General features: G+C 34.1%; 1 pseudogene; it reads left to right on the top strand.

The window, feature by feature from the left end:
- Positions 1-14,537: 14,537 nt before the first annotated feature.
- LOC149552817 (hypersensitive-induced response protein 1-like) lies at positions 14,538-15,858 on the top strand (annotated as a pseudogene).
- Positions 15,859-16,089: the final 231 nt, after the last annotated feature.

The following is a 16,089-nucleotide window of genomic DNA, read 5'->3' as shown; positions in this document are numbered from 1 at the left end:
ATTCCACACCTGACAGGCCCAAGAATCCAACACCACCAATGAAAGGCAAAGGCCCAAAAATTTACATATAAGAGCATGGTTATTCCAGTACTCAACATCTTCCAAAACCTGTTCAAGTTGAACTAGAAGAATAGGGTGAACCTCAACTTTCTGTAGACACCCATTAATTTTTTGAAGTCAGAGTTTTCCATTTGAAGAGGAATCTCCTTCCTTTGACTGGAATTTATCCTTCATGCTCTTGCTACTGTCATGCATCCCCAAAAAAAGCTCCCCCATCACCAAGTCTTCACCCGAAGGCCTAGAAGAGGCGACCCTTGGATCCCCCATTAAACCCAAGCTTGGGCTTATCAATCCAGCAAGGCGAAAAAAAGGAGGCAGGGTCCCCTCAATCCCCCAACACCATGGGCTCATACACACCATGCAGCAGGAGAGAAACAACACCCAGCCGCAAGCCCTATCCCATGGCCAAAGAGGCGTCAAAACCCAACACCCTAGTAAGAACACCCTCAGAACAACCCACAAGCACACAAATCACCCAAGGCCTGACAGAATGTGAGAAATAGAGTGGGCTAGGGCATGCAAGCCCTAGTAGTGAGAACCAGAATGCCCTTTGCCATCAGCCTCTAGGGTATGAACCAAATTCTCGTATTTTGGCATTTCATTTATTAAAGAAATCAACATTTCTCTACAAAATCTATGGTTTTGGCCATTGTACAAATTTCTATAGATGTGAGGGTATGTGTTAGTGATTCCAAGAGTTGGGTCATTGAATCTTCTTCCTTCTACAACAAGTCTCATGTATTCATCTATTATAGTTTGAGAGATACTAAATTTTTACTCTCGTTGCCTAGAATTTAGCCTTAAAATCATCATTTGCCTAGCGCTGGGTTGTTTTGGCATATTCTACCATGGGAAATTGATGCCCCTTGGTGAAATAAAAGTGTTAAAAATGTACTATGATATTTTGCAATTTTTTTGCTATCAAATGTAGAGGGTGTGATTTGCCACCATACCCTAGGTGTGCATCTCAATGTGTATGCCATACAACATTTAAGGATAGTCCTTCTTAGATTTTGATTGGGGATTCATCAAGGCTTGAAACCTTGGATTATTTGTTATTTTACATTCCCACACATTTCTTCATACTTGGTTTTACTTATTCCATAGTAGAAAGAGTACTTGTATTGTAAATGGAGCCCTAATTAGGCCTAGCAACCTGATCTAATGTTGCAACAATAGAAACCTCTGTTTATTTCTTTCCTTTGGTGCTTTGGCATGTTTCATAAAACCCAAAAGGGTATCAAAATCCCTAACCAAACTATCATCTCATTTGGAGATATTCAAACTTATGTTCTATTTTCATTCTAGGAAGGGCTACATGTCAAATCCTTGGGTTGTGAAGCAACTTGATGTTATGGGTTGTTTTTTATGGAAAGAACCATCAAATCCTTGTGAGTAAGAACTAAATAGGCCAGAATAGTGATTGTGGGCCACCTTTGATCTTTTTTTCCACTTTTTGGGGTTTGATCCCTCTCTTTGTTAAGAGAATCCAGTAGTGCATTTGTGAGTTTTGGTGTTTAGGACCTTGGTAAGCCTAGTGATTAGGTTACCTTGTCTTGTGGGGTTGTGATAACCTTCCTTTAAGCCCTTTCCCATACCTATGATAGGTATTAGGCACTTGGACCCTTCACCTTGGGTGTTGAGGGATTTGAGAACTTTCACCATTTCTTGTTGTTTGAAGACTTTCATTTTCCACTATTACATCAGTTTCATTGGAAATCTTGCATCAACCAAAAAGATTGGCCTCATTTTTTGTTTCTAGTCTAATGGTCATGTGAACAATCTTGTTGTTCTTGATTTGTTTCATAAAGGAGCATAGATTTTTAAAGTGGACCTATCATGGATCTTACACCTTTGATCTTGTTTCTTAATGTTTCATCACTGGTGTATACTAATTTATTCTTATTCATGACATGATCTTTATTGGTACCTCATGTAGTGTGTGGGAGTTTTCTTATGCAAAGTCTTGTGTGCATGCAATCTTTTGTGGCTTTACATGTGGATTCTTGGATCTTGTGTGGGACTATCTCTAAGATCACATCTCTTCTTATTCTTAGTTGTGTGGATATGGATTTTCCCTAATGGGATAGGACTTATCTATCATAATGTACATTTCTTGATTTGAGAGATTGTAATCTCTCAGTTGACTTTTGTCTCCCAATAGTTATATTATGTATTGTAGTGGATTTCTAGAAGTAGCAAGCTTAGAGGACAATATCTAGAGGTTAAGCTCTTGAGCAAAAAAATATCACATGTTGAAATTGTGTTGTAATTAGATGGTTGGAACTAGGTAGGCCTTATGCCCAACATATTGTAATCAATTACATTGGTTCTACATTGTATAAATTGAAATATGTTATTTTCCACTGTGTGTTGTGGTTTCATGAATTTACTTTACTAGGTATGTTTGGGAAGCCTCACTAAGGTTCCCATTATCCCTTCCCTACATCATATTGGATGATAATGATGCCCTCTTTTCCATACCACTTTTATACAACATTACATTTGTATACTGAAGCTTAGCAATAATGAATTAATCATTATTTTTGATTAATTAGATGGTTTCTTCTTTAGTATTTCTGCTAGGATACTTCCAAAATGAATGGTAGGATGTAAGAATAGAATTTTATCTAAAATTTTGAACTAGGATACAATTTTATCTAAAATTTAGAGATTGATTTGAGATTAATGGAGAAGTAAACTCATATTTTACTATGTTACTATGAATATTAAACTTGAAAAGCATGGTTTCTCTTCATTCTCAATGGGGACTAGTTAGGAATATACATATTATACTAAGTTTTATGATATACTTTGTAAGGGGATGAGTGTTAATCAATCATATGGAAATATTATCTTTCTCATGGTTATTTTCTTTACTACTAATCCTTGATTAAGAGGTTGTGAATGTTGGTTTGTGGCTATCCAACATTTTATTCAGAATGACAAGATTGGATTAGTAAGGAAAGGTGTTTCTCCAACCATATGTATATCAGTCTTGATTGGACATGTAATTGTTCTATTTAAAGGCTAAAAGTATAGTTTTATAAAGATATAGATACTTTTGGATGTGTAATCATAGTCTAAAAACTTAGTAATTTCTGATTGTAGGTCTTATATGGATAAGCACTATATAAATGAATCTATATTATGTATTATTAAGTCTTGGGCCTGAAGAGTTTTTAATTCCATTTTTTTCTAATACTAAGTACACTTAATGAAGTTGTAAGTTTATCATTTTAAATTAATAAATACAACTTTGAATTTTCATCCTTTTATTGTTTAAATGTATGAAAATTCTAATTATATTCATATTATAATTAAAATTTGACCAAAAAGAAGTACCAAACAATTGTTTAGAATATGTTTGAAAAAAGAAATAAAAAATTCTTATCGACCAATTTAATATATACATACCCTATAAGTAAAGTCAAATCCAAAGATAAATTTAAATATAGAATATGGTCTAACTCAAGGCTTATAACATGGATGATGCAATGTTACAAGGATGTTTTATAAGTTACATTAGTGCTTCTTTATAGTTCATAAATTATATAATATTTGTTGATTTTATAATCTTGTTTATATTTTATAAAATTATTTATTTTAATTATTTTATCATTATTAACTTTAAGTAATATTTTATAAAGATTATTTCTTTATAAGATATAAACATAATGAAAACAATAAAAAAAATTAATTTAGTACAAAAATATTCATAAATCGCTAAGAATTAGAAGGTGCTCTAAGTTGTTGAATTCTATGTGTTTATTGCTTTCACCCATGAAAGATATTATGTGCTTGTCATGACTTTTCGAATGTGGATTCTGGGGATTCCTGTCATATATTTTGCTCATGTTTTTCAATACCAGCCACTCACTATATCAGCTATTTTTGCACAAATTGTTGTATTACCCATTGGAAGATTTATGATAGTTGTGCTTCCAGAGAGGCTAGTGAGAGTTCCTTTGATTGGTTGGGAATGTTCCCTCAATCTGGGTCCTTTCAATATGAAAGAGCATGTCCTAGTTACAATATTTACCAATGCTAGTGTTGCATTTGGAGGTGGAGAGGCCTTCTTAATTGGAGCCATCAATGTCATGAAAGCTTTCTATCACAAGAATATCAGCTTTGTAGCGGCATTAATCATAGTCATAACAACCCAGATCTTAGGTTATGGGTGGGCCGGCTTATTGCAAAAATATTTAGTAGAACCAACACATATGTGGTGGCCCTTAAACCTAGTACAGGTCTCTCTATTTAGAGATCAGCATCATGGGGCGTCTATAGCACCAAAATTTGGTGCAGGCAAGCAAATATGAATTCAAAATTGAGATGCATCTTCATTGGTCTAACTCGACATTGAAAACCTCTTAGATCAGTCTGCCTAAGCATTGACCAATTTCACAGGCCAATCTAATATTATGGAAAGCATCAAGCAATCTACTCTTGGAAATACCATGGCCATGCTCGAGATCCTCTACCAAGCATTCATAGCCAGAGCCCAAGCCCAGTGACTTACAAGTAATGAAAGGCGGGGGCTGGGAGACGAGAGAAGAAATTCGAGAAAACTTAATGAATCCAGGTTCTCCTTTGTTCATTACTATTTTTTTTCATGGCTTGGTGCATTGAATGTGGCTGAGAAGTCTGATATAGCTTTATTTGCTTTCGTTATAGTATTTCTTTGTTGTTCACATTAGTAAGTTAAATTGTGCCTTTCTCAATTGGATGTTCTTCCATGAAAAATGGTAGTAGAACAAGGTTTTCTAGAACTCCACGAGAATGATTCAATTTCTTGATGGGTGAGATGTCTCTATTTTGTTTTAAGAACCAAATCATTGTTCTAAACCTTAACTAGATGATGGGTGCCCATGGAAGGTAACATTTCAAATCCATAGGCAATAGAAATCACTATATCTAATTAGCTAATGTGGCAAGTTCTTTTTCTTGAAGGGGGTTTGGTTTGCATTTGATAGAGACACATATAAAAGGCTTTGTTACTTAAACTTAGATTTCCAAGAGCTAATTCATAGGTTGTGCTATAATAAGGCAAAAAAAATTTGTCATCATAGTTTTGGCCGATGAATTCTCAATGACATATAGAACAATTCAGCTTGAGTACTGTTAGGACACTTTAAATAGGTTCATTGTCAAAACATACTTGTCTTGAAATTGTGTTCATTCTAATTGCTAACTTATGTTTGGGGTCTATAAGTGGTTAAAACATTGATTGTAAAATCATCAAATGTACTTCGGGAAGCGATAACTAAGCAATGAATTAATTGACAATTGTTTAGTGATCATTGCGATTGGTATTATAATTTTCTAAATTATCATTTTTATATTGTATAAGATTTCCCTTACTCTTAACAAATGTTTTCATTGTGAAGAATGATTAGATGAGATAATTTTTTTAGAGGAGTTAAATCTATTTTTATGTTAAACTTCTCAAGGGAAGATATACTTGCATTAACATCTTTCAAAATTATATCCTAACAATGTGTAGAAGGGTGTTGTATGTGAACTATTAGGAAATAGTAGGAAATGAATACGATGTATTTGTTTTCCTTTATTTCCACCTTCGTGTTGTAATTAAGGTTGAGTGTTTGGGTAAAACTATGTAATGCATATGTGTTTTACATGATATAATTGTGGATATCAGCAATCCAATCTTGTCCATTTTTGGGGGATAATGAAAAACTAGATATCAATATTAGTATACATTGCACTTGCAATATTTAAAATACCATCAAAAGTGCAGAAGCAACACTTAAGAGCTTATGTTGAAATGAAAAGCATATGTGTTAGATATGGAAAATAGAGTACACTTTTAGTCACATTTCATTCATTATATGTTATTAATCATAGGCAATCTACTATAGATATCTTGCACTATGACATCTTTTATTACATATGGTCTCAGAGCTCTTGGTTTCACACTTGGGCCTTGAGTTCACTATGCTAGACACAACACTGTAAGTCAACTAGTTCACTTTATGTTGTATGAGTTGATGACATGGGTTGCATATTGTGTCTCTTAGCTATGATTACTTTTGACACAGAAGGATATGATGTTCCTTATGCATGTCATGATCTTGAGTTAAAATTGCATTCCTTTAAAGATTGTCAAAATGGGAAGTTTAAGGAATGATTGGTAATTATCCCATCTCATATGGTTATGATTATATTTTGATTTAAATTATGTGGTAGTATAATATGCATATTTCAATAATATACCTAAAGTATTTGTTCTTGCAAGTGTGATGCAAAAAGAGTGTAAAATTTTGCTAATTGTGAGATAGTCAAATGATGGTTGACTTTTGCACTAGACTGTGAGTGCCTACCTAATGCAGACGTGGCTTGTGATAGAAAATAAAAAATGCCTTTAATTGTGTAAATAGCACGTGATGCACATGTGGTGCAAGAGTTTATTTCTATTTTATGCCAAATTCATGAGGTTCATTGATTAACCTAATATAATAAGTAGGAAGAACATGGATTTCATTTGCAAAAGTATTGTGTTCCATTATGCATTTAGAAATGTGTGCTTATCAAGATAAATTGTAGGTGATGCACGAGAAGTTTGGTTATGTTCTTAGCGACCCTTGGATGCAAGGTGTCTTTAAACATGTACTCCCTCTTGGTGACTAGTGAGAGTCATTATGTTTTAAGTGAATTGGATTTTCATTTTATTATGTTCAATTTCATGAACTTGGATGTGATGAAGGACTAGCTTGAAATTTTATGTTCTTTATGACCACCGAGCCACCAATTTCTTATATGACCTATTTACTATGACTCTTGTTTACTTTTATTTTGGTTTTGTATCTCCTTTTTGGACTTTGACTTGAAAATTATGAATCTTATTTTCAAGATTTCTTTAATCTTGAGGTGCCTAGGGTGTGTGTGCATATTTTTGATGATGCTAGTCCTATGATTTGGAAGTGATGTTATCTATGATGTTCATTGTGGAGCATTGATAGGATGTATAAGGGATTAGATTGTGAAGAACATGCCATTCTTCCTTTTACATTTATTTTATGTTATTTTTATTATTTTGAAAAGCTTACCTTTTGGTGTGGGTGCCGAATGTGGACAAATAGGGAGTTGCTTTCATTTTCACTCTACCTACCACTACAAAAATGCAGTGTATTTTCCTTCATGGCTGGGTGTAATATAGCAATTATGGGAAAGATAGATGGACACTTCATGTTTAGTTTCTTTGGATACATGTTGTTCTTGTTTCTTCTATCGATAAATATGGCTTTATAAGTGCTTGGCCAAGCCATTTGATTTCCAAAATAATGCATATGTGTCTATGTGGCTATGCTTATTTAGTTTTACTACATATGTGTAGATGTGTAGTTTTATTTTTATTCCCTGCTACATTTCGTGATTAGGCTACTAGGCACATCATTGCATGTAGTGTGTTTCACGGCCATACCAGATCTATCTGATCCATCTTGTTCTAGGAAGCTAGGCTTCTCATGCCAGGGTTGGGGAATTTTTCATGTTAGGAAGAATCCTAGGGAAGTATTCACTCCGTGGTTGGTGATGTTAAAGTGCCAAAAACCATATTTTATGTGATGATTTAATGGCATGAAGGTCATACATCCCAACACATGCTTATATGTTGGTTAAGCACACTATGGTGACAAGATGGGCTTGAGGGCCTAAGTTCACTAAATTGATAAAAAGATGGATTTACTAATGTTGTAGGTGATTGATGAGCATACCTAGATGATTTACATAATGGTGTTAATCATATGGTATATGACATTGCACTTGTATGATGTGCTTATTGTTCCATGTCTGACATGTGGGCCAACATTTTCTATGATGCCCATTGAGGTATGATGCTTCAAATTGTACTTCATGTATTTAATTAAATCATTCATTTTGATGTACGAATGATGTGTAGGTCAGCATCCTTGGATAATGTCATGTGTTACATTCTTAAATGAATAATTACTTGATAACTTGTGAACATGGTGAATAAAATAGTTGTTGACTATTCAAACTAGGTTTCACTTGATTATTTTATGTATCCTTGCAATTGATAATGTGGCAATTGTTTAGTAGGACATGGTTCTTACATATGAGGAAATATAGTTTGACATGTAGATCAACTTATTCAATATATTCATCTATGAAATATTCATGTGATGATATGTTGTACTTGACAATATGGTCTATAATTGGTTTATGAAATGTAATTCTTATTATACCTATCATTTCAACATGTAAGTTGGAAACTAGAATGAAGTTGTATAATTAATTGGAAGATATTATTTCTACTTGTTGAATAAAACTATGTGTAGTCAATTTCAAACTAACCTGACTTGAATTTTAGCCTATGTGGCAAGTGTGTGGATATGTGGTCTCCCTATGAGGATGCAAAAAGAGTATCTATAGATCCCTCTTTTATCTATTTGATAATATTTTCCATTGGTGTTATGTATATGTGCTAATTCACCATGCATGTGACTTCTAGTTGTTGAATCATTTTATTAATCATCATGGTCAATGAATGACAATATTCTATTTGGTCATCTTGATTTGTAAGTTTTGGACTCTTCGTTGATATATTTTTGATAAGATAAACAAGCTTTGAAGGGACCCTGAAACCCTTTACAAATCAAGAATTTTCAATGAAGCCCAAACCAAACAAAACTACAGTCCTAAGGAAGAACGGGTCGCAAAATAGAAGTGACCAGAGTGGCATCACAAATAAAATAGCACTCAACAGCCACACAACCAGGTTTTGAAGGGTGCCTAAAACCCTATATGAGTCAACCAAGGAGAAACAAGTCACCAAACAAAAGGTGACTATAGGGGCATGACATAAAACAAGACAATAAAAACCAAAAAAATAGGATTTTATCAGGCTCCTAAAACCTCAAAATGAAACACACTGCCAAGAACAAAAGGCCAAAAGAGCTAGGGGACAACTGGCCAAAAGCCAAGAGAGTCAGACTTTCCCTTTTGAGCCCTTCTTGATAGACCTCAGTGCCATGTCAAAAGAGGGAGTGGGTGGCTTTTCCTTTTTTCCATTTACTGTAGTCCAACCATCCTCCACCAAACTAGCAACCTTCTGCCATTGAAAATTAGTACCATCACAGCCAGAACCTAAAACCCCGAAGGCCAAGGAAAAGGACAAAGAAGAGGAAGTAACAGCAGAGACTTGAGATATAACAGTGGCACCCAGTAAAGGTACCATAGGAGGAACTACCTTGGAAACACCAGAAGAAAGACCAGCAACCACAACTGAGGGAACCAAAGGTGGATCCATCAACAAGAATTTAGGAGAGGGAAATTCAATAGAGACAAGAGTAGAGTCCAATCTAGAAACTAGGAAATCTAGAGACGAACTTGTTGTCACCTCTAAAGGAGCCAAAGGAGGGGACTGAAAAGAATTAGAAGTAGAATTCACCCTAGAAATAGAGATAGCAATAGGAAAACCAGGAATAGGAACAAAAACCAAGGATGGCCCATTAGTCACCATAGAAGGGAATGAAGGAGGAACCTTCTTCAAGGTGCCAGGAGAAGATAGAATCTGAGAAGAGTTCTCAGTAGTCTTCTCATACGTGCAGTGGTCTTATAAGACCCCCTTCCACCAAGAAGAGGACATTTTTGATCTAGATTTACCTAAAGAGCACCTGGGAGCCAAGTGACCTATTAAGTGGCAATTCTTGCAGCGAAAGGGGATACCCTCATAGTCTAGAAGAATATTCCAAGAACCAAGAGGAGAATCCACCGAAATCATATCCAGGAGTCCCTTAAAAATGTCGATCTCAACAAGAATGCGAGTGAAATTTGATCGAAACAAGCTGGCAGCATTGAGATCAGCTTTCATGAAGTCTCCAACCACATTCCCCATCTCCACTAGGAAAGGTTCTAGCCAAAGATGAAGGGGAAGGTTCAACAACCTTACCCATAGGGGATCTTATTAAAAGTTTTCGTCGAAGGGTTGAAATCCTTGTGCCAAATTTTTTCCAACAAGGGAAACTTCCCATCCCAAGAGAAATTATTGCTAAGGATGGCATTTCTATCATTGGCAGAATCAAATTTCACAACAAAAAAACCCCTTGCCACAAGGTAAATCTGGGCACTCTTTGAAATGAATGGTTCCCAAACATGAGATAGCCATGCATGCAAATTTGAAAGAGAGGGCCAAAAACCCTTAAAGTGAAAGATAGCAGTAGAAACCAAGAAAGCATCCAAATTAAGAGAAATCTTATCAACTATAGAAGAATTTAGATGAATCCTTTTTGGGTTACATACCACAACCAACATAGTAGCATGAAACCCCAAACACATGGTATCACAAAACCCTTGCTACATAGACTAACCACCAATACTAGCCTCAAATGTAGCAACATCAGCATAGGAAATGACTGAACCACCCACAGCTCCAGGTGAAGAAGAAGCCGAAGTAGCCATCAGAAAGAAACCAAACGCAAGAGACAGAACGGGACAGGCTAGGCAAAAAGCTAGACGGGAAGCTGAATCTAGATGCAGGAGAAAAAACAGAACTAAGTCCCAAGCTGAGCCCAGGCACAGAAGCTAAGTTTGAAGCTAAAGCCAAGCATAGGAGCCAAAGTCGAAGCCAAAGATGAAGCCAGGCACAGTAGATGAAAAGAAGCAAGGGGTTGATGCTGAAGCTGAAGCCTGGAGTAGGGAGCCAGGCAAGAAGAAAATACAAAAAAAAAAATCTTAAAACAAGTTAAAAGCCAAGTGCAGAATCTAGCATGAAGCCAGGGGAAAAAGTCAAAGTCAAAGCTAGGCGTAGGAGCTTGGTCGAAGCTAGGGATTGAAGCCAAAGTCAAAGCCAAGCACAAGGAGCTTGGCGGGAAGAAAAATTCAAACCGTTTAAAATCTCTTAGTTGATATGTTGCTAGATATAGACTTCGTAATTATGTATTCAACTTACACCTTTGGTCAATATATTTGATTGGGAGTTGGGTTTATTATCTAATGATGAAGAACTTGTAGGCACACTAAAAGTACCCCAATTTTTAAAACTTTTAAGTCACCACCCATGATAAATTTTTGCTAATGTATTCCTTGACTCTAAGAAAGTTTCTATATAAGATTGAATTGTTTCTAAGTCCAGATATGTAGATGTGGAAGCAAGATGGTGAAAATCTGACAAAGTTTTAAAGAAGTGGATAATTCATTCTCTGCAATGCTTTTTGAAGTCAAAGTTCATTTTTTTGCCATTGAGAAGCACTTCTTGAATTTTCTAGGATTTTTCACCAAAGGAAAAGCATAGTGGAAAACTCATTTTTTGCTACACCTTTTCACAGTCATTTTTAGATTGTCCATTGGAGAAGCAAATGTTTCATTTTCCACCAAAGGGAAATTTTGCAGTCATTTTCAAATTTTCCATTTGACAAGAGAAAAGGAAAATCTCAATCCACAATGAAGATACATGGGGTCTAGTATCAAGATCACTTTATAAAAGTAATTTATGAATCAATCTACATCAAAATTGTGCCCACTACATGGAAGTGGAAAATTGAAGATTGGTGCGCTTTCTACACTCAAAATTAGAATTTCCACCAAGCATCAAATCTACAATAAAGATATGGAAAAGAGCTCTTAATTGATTAAACAAAGAATGATAATCTCATAATGATTTATCATTTGAAGATTTGGACATCAACATGACATTAAGTATGAAGTGGAAAATTCATTTTCTGCTATGCCTTTTGCAATCAGGTTGGACTTTTCCACAAAAGGGAGAAGACAAAAGTCAAATTTCTAGAAAGAATGAATTGGAATTCTATAACTAGTAGTGACCTGATAGCAAAGAAGAAGTATTTCTTGTTAATTATTTACAAAGTGTAACTATTGCTAGAATGTGCAAATTTCACCCGCAACAAAGAAGCATAAAATTGAGAACTTGATATGCTTTTTGACCTCCATTCAAAATTTTCTGCCAGAAGCATTCTAGAGAATCACTCCCAAAATTAAGCAGAGAATCAACATGGTAAGCAAGGAAGATAACATATTGGCAGATTGAAGACATCTAGGTTACATAGCATGTGAAAGAAGAGTGGCTAGAAACTTTATTTTATCAATTCTGATTTTCTAACAGTCATATAGACCAGCATTCAGTAGCTCATATCTTTTGACTTAGTGATTATTTTTTCAATCACTCTAGTTAGAATGAATATAATTAGTTTTGAAAAATCATATCCAAAGCTAAGCTCGATCCAATGGTGGAATCAAAAGATGTGCCCCCCACAATGAGACCCAACTTTATAGGAAAAATTATTTTTAGTCTGACCAGCAAAGGAACATTTTGATTTGAATTTATATATTTTGATATCACTTGTCCAAACATCATTCAAATATGTTAATGTATATCCTTATAAATCATAGTTTATAAGTATGTCAGTTTTTAAAAGGAAAAATATGGGAAATCAAAGAGACAAGAGTTAGTTACAAAACTGAAAAGTCACCAAAAGAAACCAATCAAAATGTGAAGAGAATCTCCAAGAAGAAATAATTATAGAACTAAAAGGTCACCATTATAGAACCAAATGGTTATGAAAAGTATATTTATTGTAAATCTGTGTTGATATGCGGGGTTCTTTTCTACAAGAGTAGGTATTGCTAGAGTAGAGAAGAGAAGAGATAGTAGTTTATGTTATGTATTTCATTTCATGCATTTAGGGGTTTTATGTTTTGATTTTTGTAATAGATTTGGCCAAAGTTGCAGGCAAATAAAAATTAAAGCATTTTATTTGTTGTGTTCAAAACAAAGAAGAGTTTTAATACAAATAAGAGATTTGGGTATTATTTTATGAATATATTCAATTAGAGCATTGGTGTATTCGATTTTAGACATTATCTTGCATCTTGTGTCAAATAATGAATGTGTTGTAGATTAGAACATTTGCATGTTTTTCTATTGCGAAAATCTGAATATGAAATTTTCACTTCTTCATTACATTCACATAATTTGCATTCATATTACATTACCAATATCAAGAAGTCATAGGAATTGTGGGTTCTTGGCATTGGCTGTGTTTAGGAACTAAAATCCACTCGAGTTACTTCTGTCTAGGATTGGCTTGGTTTTCCTCTTCTAATCTCAGGTTAAGAATGTACCTAATTAGTTTAGGAACAAAAAAATTCATTGAATATCATTGATAAGGGAGTTGTACCTTTCAATTCAGAGGAAATCTATCAACCTCATGATAGATTATCCAACTATTAGTATCAAATTGTTTCTCGCAGGTTTAGGCATTTAAGAGTTACATTGGAAAGAACAATCTATTTACCAACAGAACTGTGGTTCAATGTTGTGTGATATATTTGACTTTGTGACCTTTATATCATTTATTTACTTAACATATTGGTTGGATATATTTTGTTCATTTTGAGCTAAATTATGCATTATGTGATGAAAATACATGTGGATGCCAAGTTGCAAGCATTTAGATGCATAATGATGTTTAAATGTTAATTATTACATTGATGATGTTATGTGTGCATGTTGTTATATTTCATGATGAATCAAATGATGATAAATTAGATGTAATGGGATTGCATCACATGATTATGTTTCGTCGGCACTAACCTATTGATGTGGATGAGTACTCACTTAGCGAGCACCACATATTAGATGGTACAAATGGTATGTATGGTTGATTATTTAGGTTACTCATGCTCAAGATGTGATTAACAGATGTGTAAGAAGTTGTAAATTTAAAGGAAAAAATGTTGACTCCTAATATTTGAATGGATCTCCTTGAGATATTGATATTGATATTGATATTGTGAATGAGCTAAAATCACTATGAGTGTATATGTATGGGTCACCACTGGTCGGGACCATTATAACCTAGCCTAAAAGCTCCCATAGTAAATGTGGTATGACAAGTGGAAACAACAAAAGGAAAGCTCAGACAAAGAGTTGGACACAAGAAAACTAAAAGATCCCATGAAACCTTAGCAAAACGAAAAAAATCTCTCTTTTGTCCTTAAGATCAACAATATAGAAATTTGGATTTCATTGTTTTCACCATTTTGTAGCTTCGGGAACCTCAACAATCATTTTATATACGATCATTGTAGAGAAAAATATCATAAAGTGGTAGAAAGCTCCTCTACCTAATTCACATATTAAGTAATATAGTTTGGCCTATGTTTTGATTGTTTACTCGCAGAGGTTGCTAGAACTTGTGTTGTTATGTTAAAGATTTAATTTTTCATTTGGTTGCTACAGGGATAAAGAAACTGGGTCAGCTATTTTGTTGCACAAAGTTATGCCTTTCAAATAATCTCTTGCACCATTATTTTGATAATACATAGATAAAATAATGTTGATGAAAAAACTTTTAATACAATTTACTTTGAAAATGTTATACTAATCTCCATAGATTATCGAGATATGATATCTTAATATTTGAAATCTCTTTTGGTTTGTTTCAAATTGAATCATTTTAATGAAATATTGAGATATGATTGAGACTAATTTGTTTTTAATATTGGTGGCCTCTGTTCAAAACTGTGCTCTTGCAGAAAAGGCCTATGATGCTTTTCACAAGCTAAGTGATACAAGGGGATAGATTCAGGCCTACATATTTGATGGTAATGTTTTGAATTTTTTCTTTATTTAAAGTATAATTGTAAATGAATATGTTATGAAATTTCTCAACGATTTTTAGAATTAATATGAAATCTCTGGCCCACATCTATTATAGAAATGTTGTTTCATATATATGAACTAAATTTGATTATAAAGCATGATTTGAGCCCATTAACATGTTTTCATGTTTGATCTATAGTTATTCGTTCAAGTGTTCCACTGATGAATTTGGATGATGCTTTTGAGAAAAAGAGTGAGATTGCTAAAGCTATTGAAAATGAACTTGGAAAGGTTGGGAAAGTTTCAAGGCTATTTAATTTCATTTTTGAATTATATGTTGTCAACTAGGCACTGTAACCAAATAGCATACAATGATGAATCATAATTTTAAAAATATGTTTCTAAAATTTGTATGCTTTGATTTTATTTTTCATATTTGTTTTAAAAGAAGCAAGTATTAAGAGATTTTTGAATGATGTATGATTGAATCTTGCTTGTCTGTGATTACAAACAATGTCAAATTATGGATTTGTGATAGTGTAGACACTTATTGTAGATATTGAACCTAACATGCTTGTGAAGAGAGCAATGAATGAAATAAATGCAGGTAAGTAGTCAAATTGGAATTTCACATTCAGTTATGAACATGCTTTGTTATTATTTTTTAGTCTGCTTTAATAAGCTAGATGCCTAGTATTAACTCAACCCCTCTAGATAGATAACTTTGATTGCTTTTATAAGCTTACAATTCCATTATCTTTTCCACAAATAAATAGTTCTGATAGGCCTGCAACAATTGATTCATTAGACATTTCCCAAGTAGGAAATCCTTATTTCCCTTAAAAATTACAAATAAAAGGCAGAGGTAGAGAAGATATTACAAATATTGAGAGTAGAGGGGGAAAGTAGAGTCAAAGTATCTAGTAGGACTTGGCATTGCGAGGCAAAGGTAAGCAATTGTGGATGGGCTGAGAGAGAGTGTTATTGCATTCTCAGAGAATGTGCCTGGCACAAGAGCAAAGGATGTGGTGGATATGGTGTTGATGACATAGTATTTTGACACAATGAAGGAGATTGGAGTACATTCAAAGTCATCAGCAGTGTTCATACCACATGTTCCTAGTGTTGTTCATGATGTTGCTCACTAGATCAGAGATGGTCTTCTCCAAGGCTTACATGCTTCTTTTGGGTAGACGATGATTCAATACTGATGACATTGATGATGCAATGTCATAGCATGTTTTATAAATTACTTTAGTGCTTCATTTTTAGATTTCATCTTCTATGACTTTGCAAAATTATGATATTATCTGAGACTTTCCATCCATTATAATTGGATGCTTTGAATATTATGTTTGTCTTAGTGTGATATATTTGAAGAATAAATTAAATCTAGCTTGTCACTATTTGGAAAAAGAGGGGTA

This window comes from Cupressus sempervirens, chromosome 6 (genome assembly GCF_028749045.1).
Source record: "Cupressus sempervirens isolate cs-2001-9-10 chromosome 6, ASM2874904v1, whole genome shotgun sequence".
NCBI classification, from domain to species: Eukaryota; Viridiplantae; Streptophyta; class Pinopsida; order Cupressales; family Cupressaceae; genus Cupressus; species Cupressus sempervirens.
This window is presented reverse-complemented; position numbering and strand designations above follow the sequence as displayed.